The sequence below is a fragment of the Rutilus rutilus genome, assembly GCF_951802725.1.
Source record: "Rutilus rutilus genome assembly, chromosome: 25".
In the NCBI taxonomy this organism is placed as follows: Eukaryota; Metazoa; Chordata; class Actinopteri; order Cypriniformes; family Leuciscidae; genus Rutilus; species Rutilus rutilus.
In genome coordinates this window covers 6,096,951-6,109,754 of record NC_140229.1, presented here as the reverse complement: position 1 = coordinate 6,109,754, position 12,804 = coordinate 6,096,951, and the positions used below count along the sequence as shown (strand labels likewise).

General features: G+C 36.8%; 1 long non-coding RNA gene across 2 annotated transcripts; it reads left to right on the top strand.

Annotated features, from left to right (window-relative positions):
* The first annotated feature begins 9,000 nt into the window (after positions 1–9,000).
* Positions 9,001–10,983, top strand: LOC311285124. Of its 2 annotated transcripts, XR_014626307.1 has the most exons (6): positions 9,001–9,549; positions 9,950–10,003; positions 10,194–10,258; positions 10,359–10,418; positions 10,502–10,599; positions 10,790–10,983. It is a non-coding gene; the product is annotated as an uncharacterized lncRNA (long non-coding RNA). The 2 variants fall into 2 exon arrangements; XR_014626306.1 differs by lacking the exon at positions 9,950–10,003.
* The last annotated feature ends 1,821 nt before the right edge of the window (positions 10,984–12,804 follow it).

Sequence of the window (12,804 nt, the reverse complement as noted above, 5' to 3'; positions counted from 1 at the left end):
CACGCGGGAGTGAACGACATCAGGATGCGCCAGACAGAGATTCTGAAGAAAGACTTCAGGAATCTGATCGATACGGTACGCAGCACATCGCCTGAAACAACGATCATAGTGTCAGGACCGCTTCCCACGTACCGACTAGGACATGAAAAGTTTAGCAGATTATTTGCGCTAAATGAATGGTTAATGTCATGGTGCAATGAGCAGAAACTGCTCTTTGTAAATAATTGGAATCTGTTTTGGGAGCGTCCTAGGCTTTTCCGTGCCGATGGCTTACACCCAAGCAGATTCGGAGCAGATCTTCTGTCGGATAACATCTCCAAAATGTTAAATACCTTTTGACTAGTAACCAAAAGTCCAAATCATAGTCTCTGCTGCACCAATTTAACTGATATAAATACTAGTGTAGAATATTGCATAGAAACCGTGTCTATTCCTCGTTTAGTGAGATCAAATAATATATCTACTGCAGGATCTAGGAAAAATCTAATTGTTATTAAAACAGAAAATGTTGCTATTAGTAAACAAAAACAATTTCTAAAGCTAGGTCTTCTAAACATTAGATCACTCACACCTAAGGCAGTTATTGTAAATGAAATAGTCACAGATAATAGCTTCGATGTACTTTGCCTAACTGAAACCTGGCTTAAACCAAATGATTATTTCGGTCTAAATGAGTCTGCTCCTCCTGGATACTCCTATAAGCATGAGCCCCGTCTAATTGGTCGTGGCGGTGGTGTTGCGACAATTTATAGAGATATTCTCAATGTTACTCAGAAAGCGGGTTATAAGTTTATTTCGTTTGAAGTACTTGTACTAAATGTTACGCTCTTAGATGTTAGAAAAACATCCCTATTATCTCTAGCCTTGGCTACCGTATATAGACCGCCTGGGCCTTACGCTGATTTCCTAAAAGAGTTTGCAGATTTTCTCTCAGACCTATTAGTCAATGTCGATAAAGCATTAATTGTTGGAGATTTTAACATACACGTAGATAATCCAAATGATGCGTTAGGGGCTGCGTTTACAGATTTATTAAATTCATTTGGGGTCAAGCAAAACGTCACCGGACCAACTCATCGTCTTAATCATACACTCGATTTAATTATATCACATGGAACCGATCCAACCGATATACATATTATACCGCAAAGTGATGAAGTCACTGACCATTACATGGTAACTTGCATATTACGTACTGCTGTAATATGTCATGCAGCGCCGCGTTATCAACCAGGCAGAACAATCCTTCCATCCACCATAGATAATTTCTCAAATTGCTTATCCGATCTGTCTCAGCTGCTGCCTGAACCCAAACAAACAGATGAACTAGAAGAACTAACTAGCACTATGAGCACTATTCTCTCTAGAACATTGGATGTTGTTGCACCTATTAGATTAAAAAAGGTCAGAGAGAAAATTAAAGCACCGTGGTACAACAATACCACGCATGTTCTAAAGAGAGAAACCCGTATTTTAGAGCGTAAATGGAAACAAACTAATTTAGAGGTCTTTAGAATCGCGTGGAAAGACAGTATGTCACGTTATAAAAAGGCCCTAAAAGCAGCCAGGGCTGAGCACCTCCGCAAACTAATAGAAAATAACCAAAATAATCCAAGGTTTTTATTTAACACCGTGGCTAGACTAACAAATAAACAGACATCACCCGAACAAAATATCCCATTACAGTTTAGTAGTAATGATTTTATGAAGTTCTTCACTGAGAAAATAGAAAACATCAGAACCACAATTGTAAACGTTCAATCTTCAGTTGCGCCTTATAATTCAGCCTTAATTATCACCCCGCAAGAACAATTACAGTGCTTTACAACTATAGAACAAATAGAGTTAAATAAACTTATCACTTCCTCTAAAACAACAACATGTTTATTAGATCCGATACCAACTAAACTACTGAAAGAAGTGTTACCTGTAGTGGAAGAGCCTCTCCTTAATATTATTAACTCGTCTTTATCTTTAGGTCATGTTCCAAGAACATTTAAACTGGCAGTTATAAAACCTCTCATTAAGAAACCACAATTAGATCATAATAACCTAGCAAATTATAGACCCATTTCAAATCTTCCATTTATGTCTAAAATATTAGAAAAAGTGGTGTCCGCTCAATTGTGTTCTTTCTTGCAAGAAAATGATATCTATGAGAAGTTTCAGTCTGGTTTCAGGCCGCACCATAGCACTGAAACTGCGCTCGTTAAAATCACAAATGATTTACTTTTAGCTTCTGACCAAGGCTGTATCTCAATACTAGTTTTACTTGATCTTAGTGCTGCGTTCGATACTATAGATCACACAATACTCTTAGATCGACTACAAAATTATACTGGTGTTCAAGGACAAGCATTAAGCTGGTTTAGATCATACTTATCTGACCGCTACCATTTTGTCTATTTAAATGGAGAAAAATCGATCATAACTCCAGTAAACTATGGAGTGCCGCAGGGATCTGTGTTAGGCCCTCTATTATTCTCAGTATATATGATGCCACTTGGAAATATTATAAGGAAACATGGAATTAGTTTCCATTGTTATGCTGATGACACTCAAATATATATTTCATCACGGCCAGATGAAAACGATAAATTATCCAAATTGACAGAGTGTGTTAAAGATATAAAAGATTGGATGACGCGTAATTTTCTTTTATTAAATCCAGACAAAACAGAGGTACTACTTATCGGTTCAAAAAACCGCCCACAAAACCTCTCGCAATACAACTTTAATATAGTAGGATGTCCTGTTACTTTATCCTCTACAGTAAAAGACCTGGGTGTTATACTCGATTGCAACCTGTCTTTCAAAAATCATATTTCATATGTTACAAAAACCGCCTTTTTCCACCTTAGAAACATTGCTAAGCTACGTAATATGCTATCAGTTTCTGATGCAGAAAAGTTAGTTCATGCATTCATGACCTCGAGACTAGATTACTGTAATGCTTTATTAGCCGGTTGTCCTGCATCCTCAATTAACAAGCTACAGTTAGTCCAAAATGCCGCCGCTAGAGTTCTTACTAGATCAAGAAAATATGATCATATAACACCGATTTTATCATCACTGCATTGGTTACCTATAAAGTTCCGTATTAATTACAAGGTATTGCTACTGACTTATAAAGCCCTAAACGGCTTAGCTCCAGTCTATTTAACGGATCTTCTATCGCCCTATAATCCATCGCGCTCTTTAAGATCACTAAATTCAAGGCTTTTGGTCATACCTAGGATATCCAGAACCACCAAAGGAGGGAGAGCATTTTCACATTTAGCTCCAAAACTCTGGAATAGCCTTCCTGATACTGTTCGTTGCTCAGACTCGCTCTCCCAGTTTAAAACTAGATTAAAGTCGCATCTCTTCAGCCAGGCATTCATATAATATTTTTAATCTTACAGTCCAAATTACAATCCGGCCTCTAGTTAATAAACGCCAGAGGAGAACTGGCCCCCGACTGAGCCTGGGTTCTCCCAAGGTTTTTTTTTTTTCTCCATTGGGTCACCTGATGGAGTTTTAGGACACTATTAGGTCACTTGATGGAGTTTTTCGGTTCCTTGCCACTGTTGCCTTTGGCTTGCTCAGTTGGGGATATTCTGGATATCTAATTTGATTTTATCAATAAATTCCACTAGAAACAAACCTTGTTGTATTATTTTAATTTAATACTGTGAAGCTGCTTTGATACAATCTGTATTGTGAAAAGCGCTATACAAATATACTTGACTTGACTTGACTTGACTTAACGTTACTGAATGAATTGTCGACCCAGGGCGAGCTACAGGACTGGGAAGCTTTGGAGGTGTTGATGGACACGCTCTACTGCATCTGCTCTAATCATCGGTCTGAATCCAATCTGGATGTAGTCTGTGACAAAAACGTGATTTTTTCAGCTTTTTTTTTTCTTTTTCAGAAATGCTTTTTTAGAGTTGATTAAAAAATATATATATATATATATATTCGTTTTTTTTTGAAAGCAGATGCTCTTTTGATATGCCTATTTTATGTTCATTCATACAACATAATATTCTGGGACATTTGAGTTTATTATCATGAGTTTATCGTTTAATTTCCCCCACAATTGCTTTAATAAAATAAATGTACTTAAAAATGTATAACTTATGTTAAAATGACTTATTTTTAACCCCCAAAAGGAGAAAAGCGCATACATTTCTCCAACTAAAGTAAAACACATGCTCACTGAGCTGAGAAAAATGTCAGCTTTATAATTTCAGCTTTGCTAAATAGGGTCAAAAGAAAGACATTTTCTTTGTGGCTAATTTGAATGCTAAATATATTGAGAGCATACCTGAGCACTTGCTGACCTTTTCTTTGAAGAGGTTAAAAGAATTCTACATGAATGATCACATTAGAAGGGAATTATCTTTTAAAGGGAAAGTTCAAACAAAGATGAAACTTCTGTATTAATTTACTCAACCTCATGTTGTTCCCAAAACTGTATGACTTTCTTTAGAAATGTCTTCACTGTTAGTGTTTTGGTTACCAACGTTCTTCAAAATAAAATTTTTGGGTGGACTGTCACTTTAAGGTTACATGTATGAAGTGTGGCTTTAAAGGGATACTCCACTTTTTTTGGAAATAGGCTCATTTTACAACTCCCCCAGAGTTAAACAGTTGAGTTTTACCGTTTTCGAATCCATTAAGCCGATCTCCGGGTCTGGGGGGTCCCACTTTTAGCATAGCTTAGCATAATGAATTGAACCGGACAAGACCATTAGCATCTCTCTCAAAAAAATGAACAAAGAGTTTCAATATTTTTCCTATTTAAAACTTGACTCTTCTGTAGTTACATCGTGTACTAAGACCGACAGAAAATGAAAAGTTGCGATTTTCTAGGCTGATAGGGCTAGGAACTATACTCTCATTCCTGCGTAATAATCAAGAAACTTTTCGAAACTCTTTGTTCATTTTTTTGAGAGAGATGCTAATGGTCTTGTCCGGTTCAATTCATTATGCTAAGCTATGCTAAAAGTGGGACCCCCAGACCCGGAGATCGGCTGAATGGATTCGAAACCGGTAAAACTCAACTGTTTAACTCTGGGGGAGTTGTAAAATGAGCCTATTTCCAAAAAAAGTGGAGTATCCCTTTAAAACAGCCAGTTAAATCGTATACAGTTGTGACCTCATCAGCTGGCAGCGCGGGGCAGCGTTGGATGCTAGTGTCATATTGGTGTTGGTGTGACACCACGGGGCGAGCGTGCCAGGATTGGATCCCCTCCCACTCCACTGGCAATCAACCCTCCATCATCTCCTGCCATCTGGCCTTCCATTAGATCACTGCAGTCATTCTTTTTTATTACAGTCTTTCTTTTCCCACTGAGTCTGAATGCAACTACCATCTTTTTTATGTCCTCTTTCTGATGATATTGTCCAGCACCACGGGACTGTTAATCTGGCTGCCGCGAAAAATTGGCTTGTGTATAAAACCTGTGAAATAAATCACGTGGCTTAGTGTGGCGTCTGACAGGATGCAAGCGAAGCGACTTTGAATGCTTTTGGGTTTCTGAAGCGCAAAGAGTTGAAATTTACACTGGCTGCCCACTATATGAATAAAATGAACAACATTCATACAAACCTTCAAGGATAAACACATAAACTGCACATCTGAAGAGACGTGGAAGGGGCCAAAGGGATCTCTGATTAATTATGAGGCTTGTATCAAGCATGTAGCAGAAATAAATACACATGAGAAGAGTGAACACGGACTGTCAGACTCAATACATCTCTGCTCTGTTTACATTTATTCATATATGGAAAGACATAAGAGTCATCGCAGCGTGTGCCATCCCTTTCCAGCTTCTCCGTATACTCTTATCAACATATCAACAATTGTGCACATCATTTTGATACTATATATTCTGTGCTATATTTTTTTTTAGTTATAATAATATATTAATATATATATATATATATATATATATATGTGTGTGTGTGTGTGTGTGTGTGTGTGTGTGTGTGTAATTCTGATGAATAGAAAGTTCAAAAGGACAGCATTTATTTGAAATAGAATTGTTCTAACAATGTACTGTCACTGTGGGTCAGTTTCATGCATCCTTGCTGAATTTTTTATTAAATTAAAATAAATACATTTTTCATGTGTATGCACTTTGTCTTAATTCTATTTTTCAGATTCTAGTTTCAATGATATATTATAAAAAAAATAAAAGTCGACCCTTTTGCTATCATATTTTCACCTTTTAAAGTAATGAAATATTCCATAAATAAAAATAATCATAAGGACATCATCCTTTCGAGTTGTTTTACAAATTAAAGTCTCCTTTTTTATTAATCTATTTATATTTTATTTTTTCTAATGTTTATCGGTAGGCAGTGACCTTAAAATTTCATCCCTGTTACCATTTTTTAAAAATAGTAATCAACTGTTCATTGAAATTTTGTATTTGTAGAAATATCAGCAAAATTCAACTCTGTTTTTGTCAATCCTGTACGATTTTTGAAGGCCCCAACATATATTAAAATTTACTCCTGGTGGCACAATGCATTTTATTATTATCAACACATTTTACAGCATTATAAAATGTTTACAATCTAATGAAATTCAGCTATATAGGCTATTTAGACGTTTTAGTCGTTTTGACATTTTCCGTTCATAATTTCCTCACCCAAACAAATCAAATGTAGTGCAAACAGTGAGGTGAATGTTAAGGAGAGCCATACAGGGATTATATAAATGTCAGAGACACTCCGTATTTATCATCGGTTCACAATACTAGGCTAGGTGACGTAAAGGGATACTCCAGAGAAATGTCATCACACATTAATTCTCCACATACTGAACATTTTAAATCATTTAGTCTGGGATTGCCAGAGTGGGTGAATTTGTTTTAGTGTTTGGCTGAGAAATTTTCTGACCATGCAGTCAAGACGAGCATAAGAAGCTTACAGATCGGTTCACTCACCGAAATGTGTTTTCAGTCGAAGACCCTTGAGAGAGCCGCAAATGTCACATTTATGCATTTTTAAAGAAGCTTTTCTTACATGTCCTGTTCTCTCTTTTTACACACGCAGCATAGAGAAAAAACAGGACCAAATGACCCAGAAACAGTTGGTCCCTTTTTGATGGGTGTTGTGAATGCAGAAGCTCTGGTTTGATTTTTCAGGGATGATTGCTAAAATGACGAAACGAGCGCTGGATGACATCAGAGGCTTAGTGAACTAATTTCAGTAGTGCTGCAGAGAGATTTTCCAGGGATTTTCCCAAGACCGTGCAAGGCTTTTCACCACTTAAGACTCTAAATTGGGATGCTTTCAATTTCTCAAGTGCCAAATGAAGGCATTGAGCTTCAAGAAATTACAGAAGTGGCATCCTTTCATTTCTCATAACTTAACTAAATGAAGCTAATAACTAATATTCTTCTTGTAAGTGTTCATTGTAATGAACTGGGGCTAGTTGTGACACAGAATAAAGTTTCTCATTAACAGTTTTGCGCCAAAAGTTCAGTTGCTTATTTTACTTCATAAGTGGCTTTGTATGTTGATTTCAAACACTTAAACTGACATCCTCTAAACTAAATCCTCTAAACACTTAAAGGGATATTTCACCGCTGGAAGGATGAATGTGTATTTAAATTGGGTCATTTATGTAGTAGAAATGTGAAATTATTTTTGAAGTTGGTGCCTTTTAGACTGAGAAAAGCCAGAAAATGTATTTTTGGCTCATGTGGATGAAAGACAACAACTCCCAGAATGCACTTGCTTCGCTGATCTACGAGGCCACTCCCAAGCAACGCCTACCGGTTACAGAGGGCAGTATCGGAAGAAATTATACAGCTAGGCTACTAGTCGACTCGAAACTGAAAAGACGCCGTTTTATCGTGAGATCCCCCTATGTGCGGGTTGAAAACATGCGGAACTAGCTCCTCCTACTGGCTGTAGTCTCTCGCCTCTGGCCAAAAAAGCCTCAGATGACGCTAAATGACGATTCTTGCGTCATCTGAGGTTTTTTTCCAGACACACAACAGGCCCTATCCCAAATGGCACACTTCATATGCACTTTTGGTCGTGTGGACTTACAATGGCTGCCGCGTGCGCGTATCCGTTAAGTCTGTGAGACCGTAGGGTGTCCCATGTGTCATTTTAGGTCTCAGAAGGATGCTCGCGAGCCTATATGTGGTCGATTTGCGCCCTCGATGCGCACTTTTGCCGAGCCCGCACTGATGCGAGCTCCGTAGCAGACTTCTTCCCGACAGTCAAAGCGGCGGTACGAAGGCCGCGAGTGCATAGGGTGCCATCTGATCTGGGACAGGGCCACAGAAATCTCTCGTCTCAGGGAGACAAGGGGGGGGGGGGGGGAACCCCCCCCCCCAGACAGAACAGAACCGGGGCAAGTTGTCACACGGAGAAGAGCTGTATCTCATTTACTCATTAAGTTCAGTTACCAAATGCTTTCTTTTCTTCATCAGTTGTTATGTATAATGAATAATTTCAGTATTCAATATTCAGTATTCAGTATTACTGCCATATGGACATTATACTCATATCTGGCTTATAACAGAATACTTAAATTATAAATATAAAACAAGCATTTTCTGTAAAGCTGCTTTGAAAAAATATGCATTGTGAAAACTTGAACTGAACTGAATTTTCTGTATAGACACATTTCTTTAAGTCATAGGTTAGTCAACTTCATTTATTCGGTTAAGCAGACACCATGAACGTGTTTGGCCGAAATTACAACTTTTAATGATTACAATATCAGGATAATATAATATTAGAAAATGTTGTGTGTTGATCCAAAATTGCCGTTATCGAGATATTTAGTCTACTATATATTCATTGATTTGTCTGCACTGACACTATTGGATGAGACCAAAACATGAACTGAATTTAGCTAAAAAATGACACTTTATCACTGCTTTATCGCTGAATCGACTTTGTTTAATAATTGACTGATTTTGCAAGACTGACACATTGAACTGAACTGAATCAACAATGAATTGACTCAAAGTGCACTGTTAGACTTTTCTGTAATTTCTACAGTTATTTACTTTAAATCCCCCAGTATTATACTGCTATTTCTCTTTACAGTAAATAACTGTGATTCCCATTGCATCATGGGAATTTTCTGTGACGTCTAACACCACATACAGAGACTTACTGTATTTTTTAAATTTGCTGTATACTACTGTATTTGACGTAACTGCCTCTCTGGCTGGCACCATTCCACCATGCTTTTTATTTCCTAATTTTTGCCTTACACCGCGTGTCTACAACGCTATAATAGCCAGAGGCTGTCTATATTGGACACATTGAAGCGACCGGACCTTTAAATGCAAACCTGTTTATCCCTTGTAAGAACTAGCGCGAGCGCTTGGACTCGTATCGGACTGCGTCTGAAATATAACGGCCGCGGCGCATCACTACACTGTCTGGGATTTGTCGTGTCGCGTCAGACAGACATCCAGTGTAGGTAATGGGGTCTGTCTTTTGTTGGATCGCGACGTTCGTGTCTGGCCCGGGGAAGAGACGGAATTCACTTCACCGAGAGAGAGATCAGCAAGCAAGGTAAAAAAACAAAGAAAAAAAAAACATTCTGTGTATGTTGACCATAGACTGACTGTTGACAGGATTGTGCCCAGTTTAACGTATGTTCGTTAACGTTAGCCTAACGTTAACGTTACTCGTCAACATGGCGGTAACGAACTTTACCATGGTAAACTGAGCTAACGTTTCATTTTACACACTTTGTTAGATTATTGAATTGTCGAGTTAAAATATGCCAACGAGCAACGCGTTTACATTAACAATAAATGTGAATAAACTAATGTTAAATTCTGTTTATAGCCTAATGTTGGCCTACTAATGAGAACCTTTATAGTTTTAGCATTAGTTTGCAAACTATACCATATTATAGTTGTTTTTTTTTAATGGAATTTAATATTTACTTCCATTTTTGTGTTTAAAGGCAACTGCAACAAAGCGCCAATTCGCGCCAGTGACTTCTAGCAAGATTCCAGAGGTAGGCCAGGCCATTTGTGATATATTTTGAGATAAGTTTGCTGAAATGATTAGCATACGCTATGTGAAAATTGCTTTTGAGCCACTGGTGCAGACTAGGTAGCTTAAAATATCTTATAAAATCTCTATAAAATTGGCTAACTTTATATCAAATAAGTGACCTTTGCATTGTGTCTAACTTTATTACACAGCAAATGAACCAATCAGAAGATGGACCATTGTCTTTGTTCAGTCTCACCAGATTAAATGTATCCAGGTAAGCACTGCAGTAAAACTCTCACTAATTCATTCAGACCAAATCTAGCATTCTAAACAAATTAAGTTTATATTTTTGCATTATTTTTATATTTTATTAGCCAGAAGACTCTACCATTGCAGTTCCACCTGACTAGGAAGGTCCTAATATCAGCGCACAGGTGGGTTAACTACTGTAGGAAGGAGAACGATCATCACACAGAGATTTCTTGCATGTATCTTACTGTGTATTTGTCTCAAACAGGTACTCCTTCACTGCAGACAAGCTGAAATGGGCTAAAATCATCTATTTCAGTCGTTCTTTCTATGGATCTCAGCATTTTTGGACAGAATTTAGGATTTGTAAGTATTAAAATTTAATCTGGCATAATTTAATTTAGTTCTTTTGTATGCTATTTATTGACAAAAGCTGTTTACAAATATATATTCTTAAGTTTTTGTGAAAATAATAATACAAATTAACAAAAAAGGAGGTTAAAAATAATGTGACACTAATATTCTCTCTCTCTCTCTCTCTCGATCTCTCATATAGTTTTGGAACCGGGATCTCCTCTGAAGGACTGAGTACATTTGTGTTTGTGGGCACGCATGCAGACCAGGGAACACTCTGATGTTGTCAATCAAGTTCTGAACAGGAACCAATCTTTGGAGAAGTTCATTTATTCACAAAGGTGGACAAAAACATTGTGTTGGCTTTTTAAAGATTATTTTGATGATGACTTTTACTCCTATGCTCTAGAAAAGATGGAGTAGACAGTCAGACATTGATAATAATAAGAAATGTTTCTTGAGCATCAAAGAGACTTCTTTCAAAAACATTACGACACTTAAATACTTCTTTTGGCCACCAGTGTACATGAATCCAACACATTTTTGGAAATAAGTGAAATTATTTTTAAGGTGGGGTTATGTGTCATGTATTGTGAAAAGAACTGTGTTTTGTCCTGTTTTGGACATTTCCTTTTTGAATGCTTAAAAATGTATTTATATTCTGCAGTTTTATGAATGTAATGGTTGATATTTCATTATAATACTTGTATAAGCTAAACAACCAATGACTCTACATTCATTTAGTCAAATGCTAATGTTTTGTTTATGGTTTTATGTATGTTTTCAAAAATGTTTGTGCAGTGAAGGACAGCACATAATGTGTTAATTTAACACGTTTACACATCTTTGTGCTAACCTCTCTGACATATTTACTTTGTTAAAATCATTAACACAATGAATTAGTTAAAATTAACACAAAACATTTTGTCTCTAAACTCACCCATTAATGTGTAAAAATTTCACACATCATTTCCAGCATTGGCATGTTTATTTTGTGATATATATGAAATGTTTTAAATAAAAAAATGGTATATCTGTTGGAACTTTGTCTAATTGGTTTGTATGAAAGTAGTACTTATGTAGGATAAAAATAAAATTAATCATATATCAAAATTATCAAATCTAATTTATATTTAGTACAAATAAAAATAATTACAGTAGTGTACTGATTAGCTTAGTTTTTACAGTAATGCACTGTACTGATTAGCTTAGTTTTTACAGTAATGCACTGTATTACACAAAACTGAAATACGGTTTGGTACTGTAACTCTTAATTACAGTAACTTACTGGCAACAGTGTTGCCAGTAAGTTACTGTAAAAAACCCTTGAAAAGTCTAACAGTGTGAATAATGACTCTATTATCTTCTGCTTAGCTGATTTAAACTCATTTCATGATGATGAACTTTCCACAGTTACTAAACTGAACACTGAACTGAATTGAATTATTTTTGGCATCATTATTTTCCTGTTTATCCATTTAAAGCTGCTTTGAACAACCGGTATTGTTAAAAGCGCTATATTAGGAAAAGCAGACTCACTTGACTAGAGTAAATATTCCCTTTTAAAGAAGAAAAGAAAGCAACACTTTGAACATCCTTTGCTAAAAACTGCAGCATCACCTGCTTTTCTTCTGCAGACTCAAGATCTGCACTTCATAGCCTTTGGCTCCTGAAGTACTTCTGAAAGTGGTACTGAGAAGCTCATTTGCATTTCAATAGCATGGGTTTAGTATCTTAAAAGACCAAAAACCAAGTTTTGTCTCCCAGCAAGATCTGTTTTACATCACAAATAGGCTAAGCCAAAAATAGCATCTGTGCAGTAAATCATAGGCAAGAACCAGCGAAGTGAGCTTAATATTTTCCATGCTCGGTTCACACGTCAAGGTCTAGCCATCATCGACTACGCCACGCCTGCCACCGAAGTAACTCAAACTCCCACCGCACATCTAATCAAACATTCTGTTAGGCAGCAGACGGCCTGCTCGTTGCGGTTTACTTTCTTTTTTTCCTGAGATGAAAGAGCGATATTCGTAATGACAGTTTCTTCTCCGGCCTGCCTTCTTTGTCTTGCATGCTCTGCTCCTTTTATTATCTTCTGTCTGAAATCCTTTTCCCAGGGCCTGAAAACTCATTATTCACAAATTACTCAACAATACACCCCAGTGGAGATTTCTTGGATTTCATTTGTTCTTAAATCATACTGTCAGGTTTAAATGG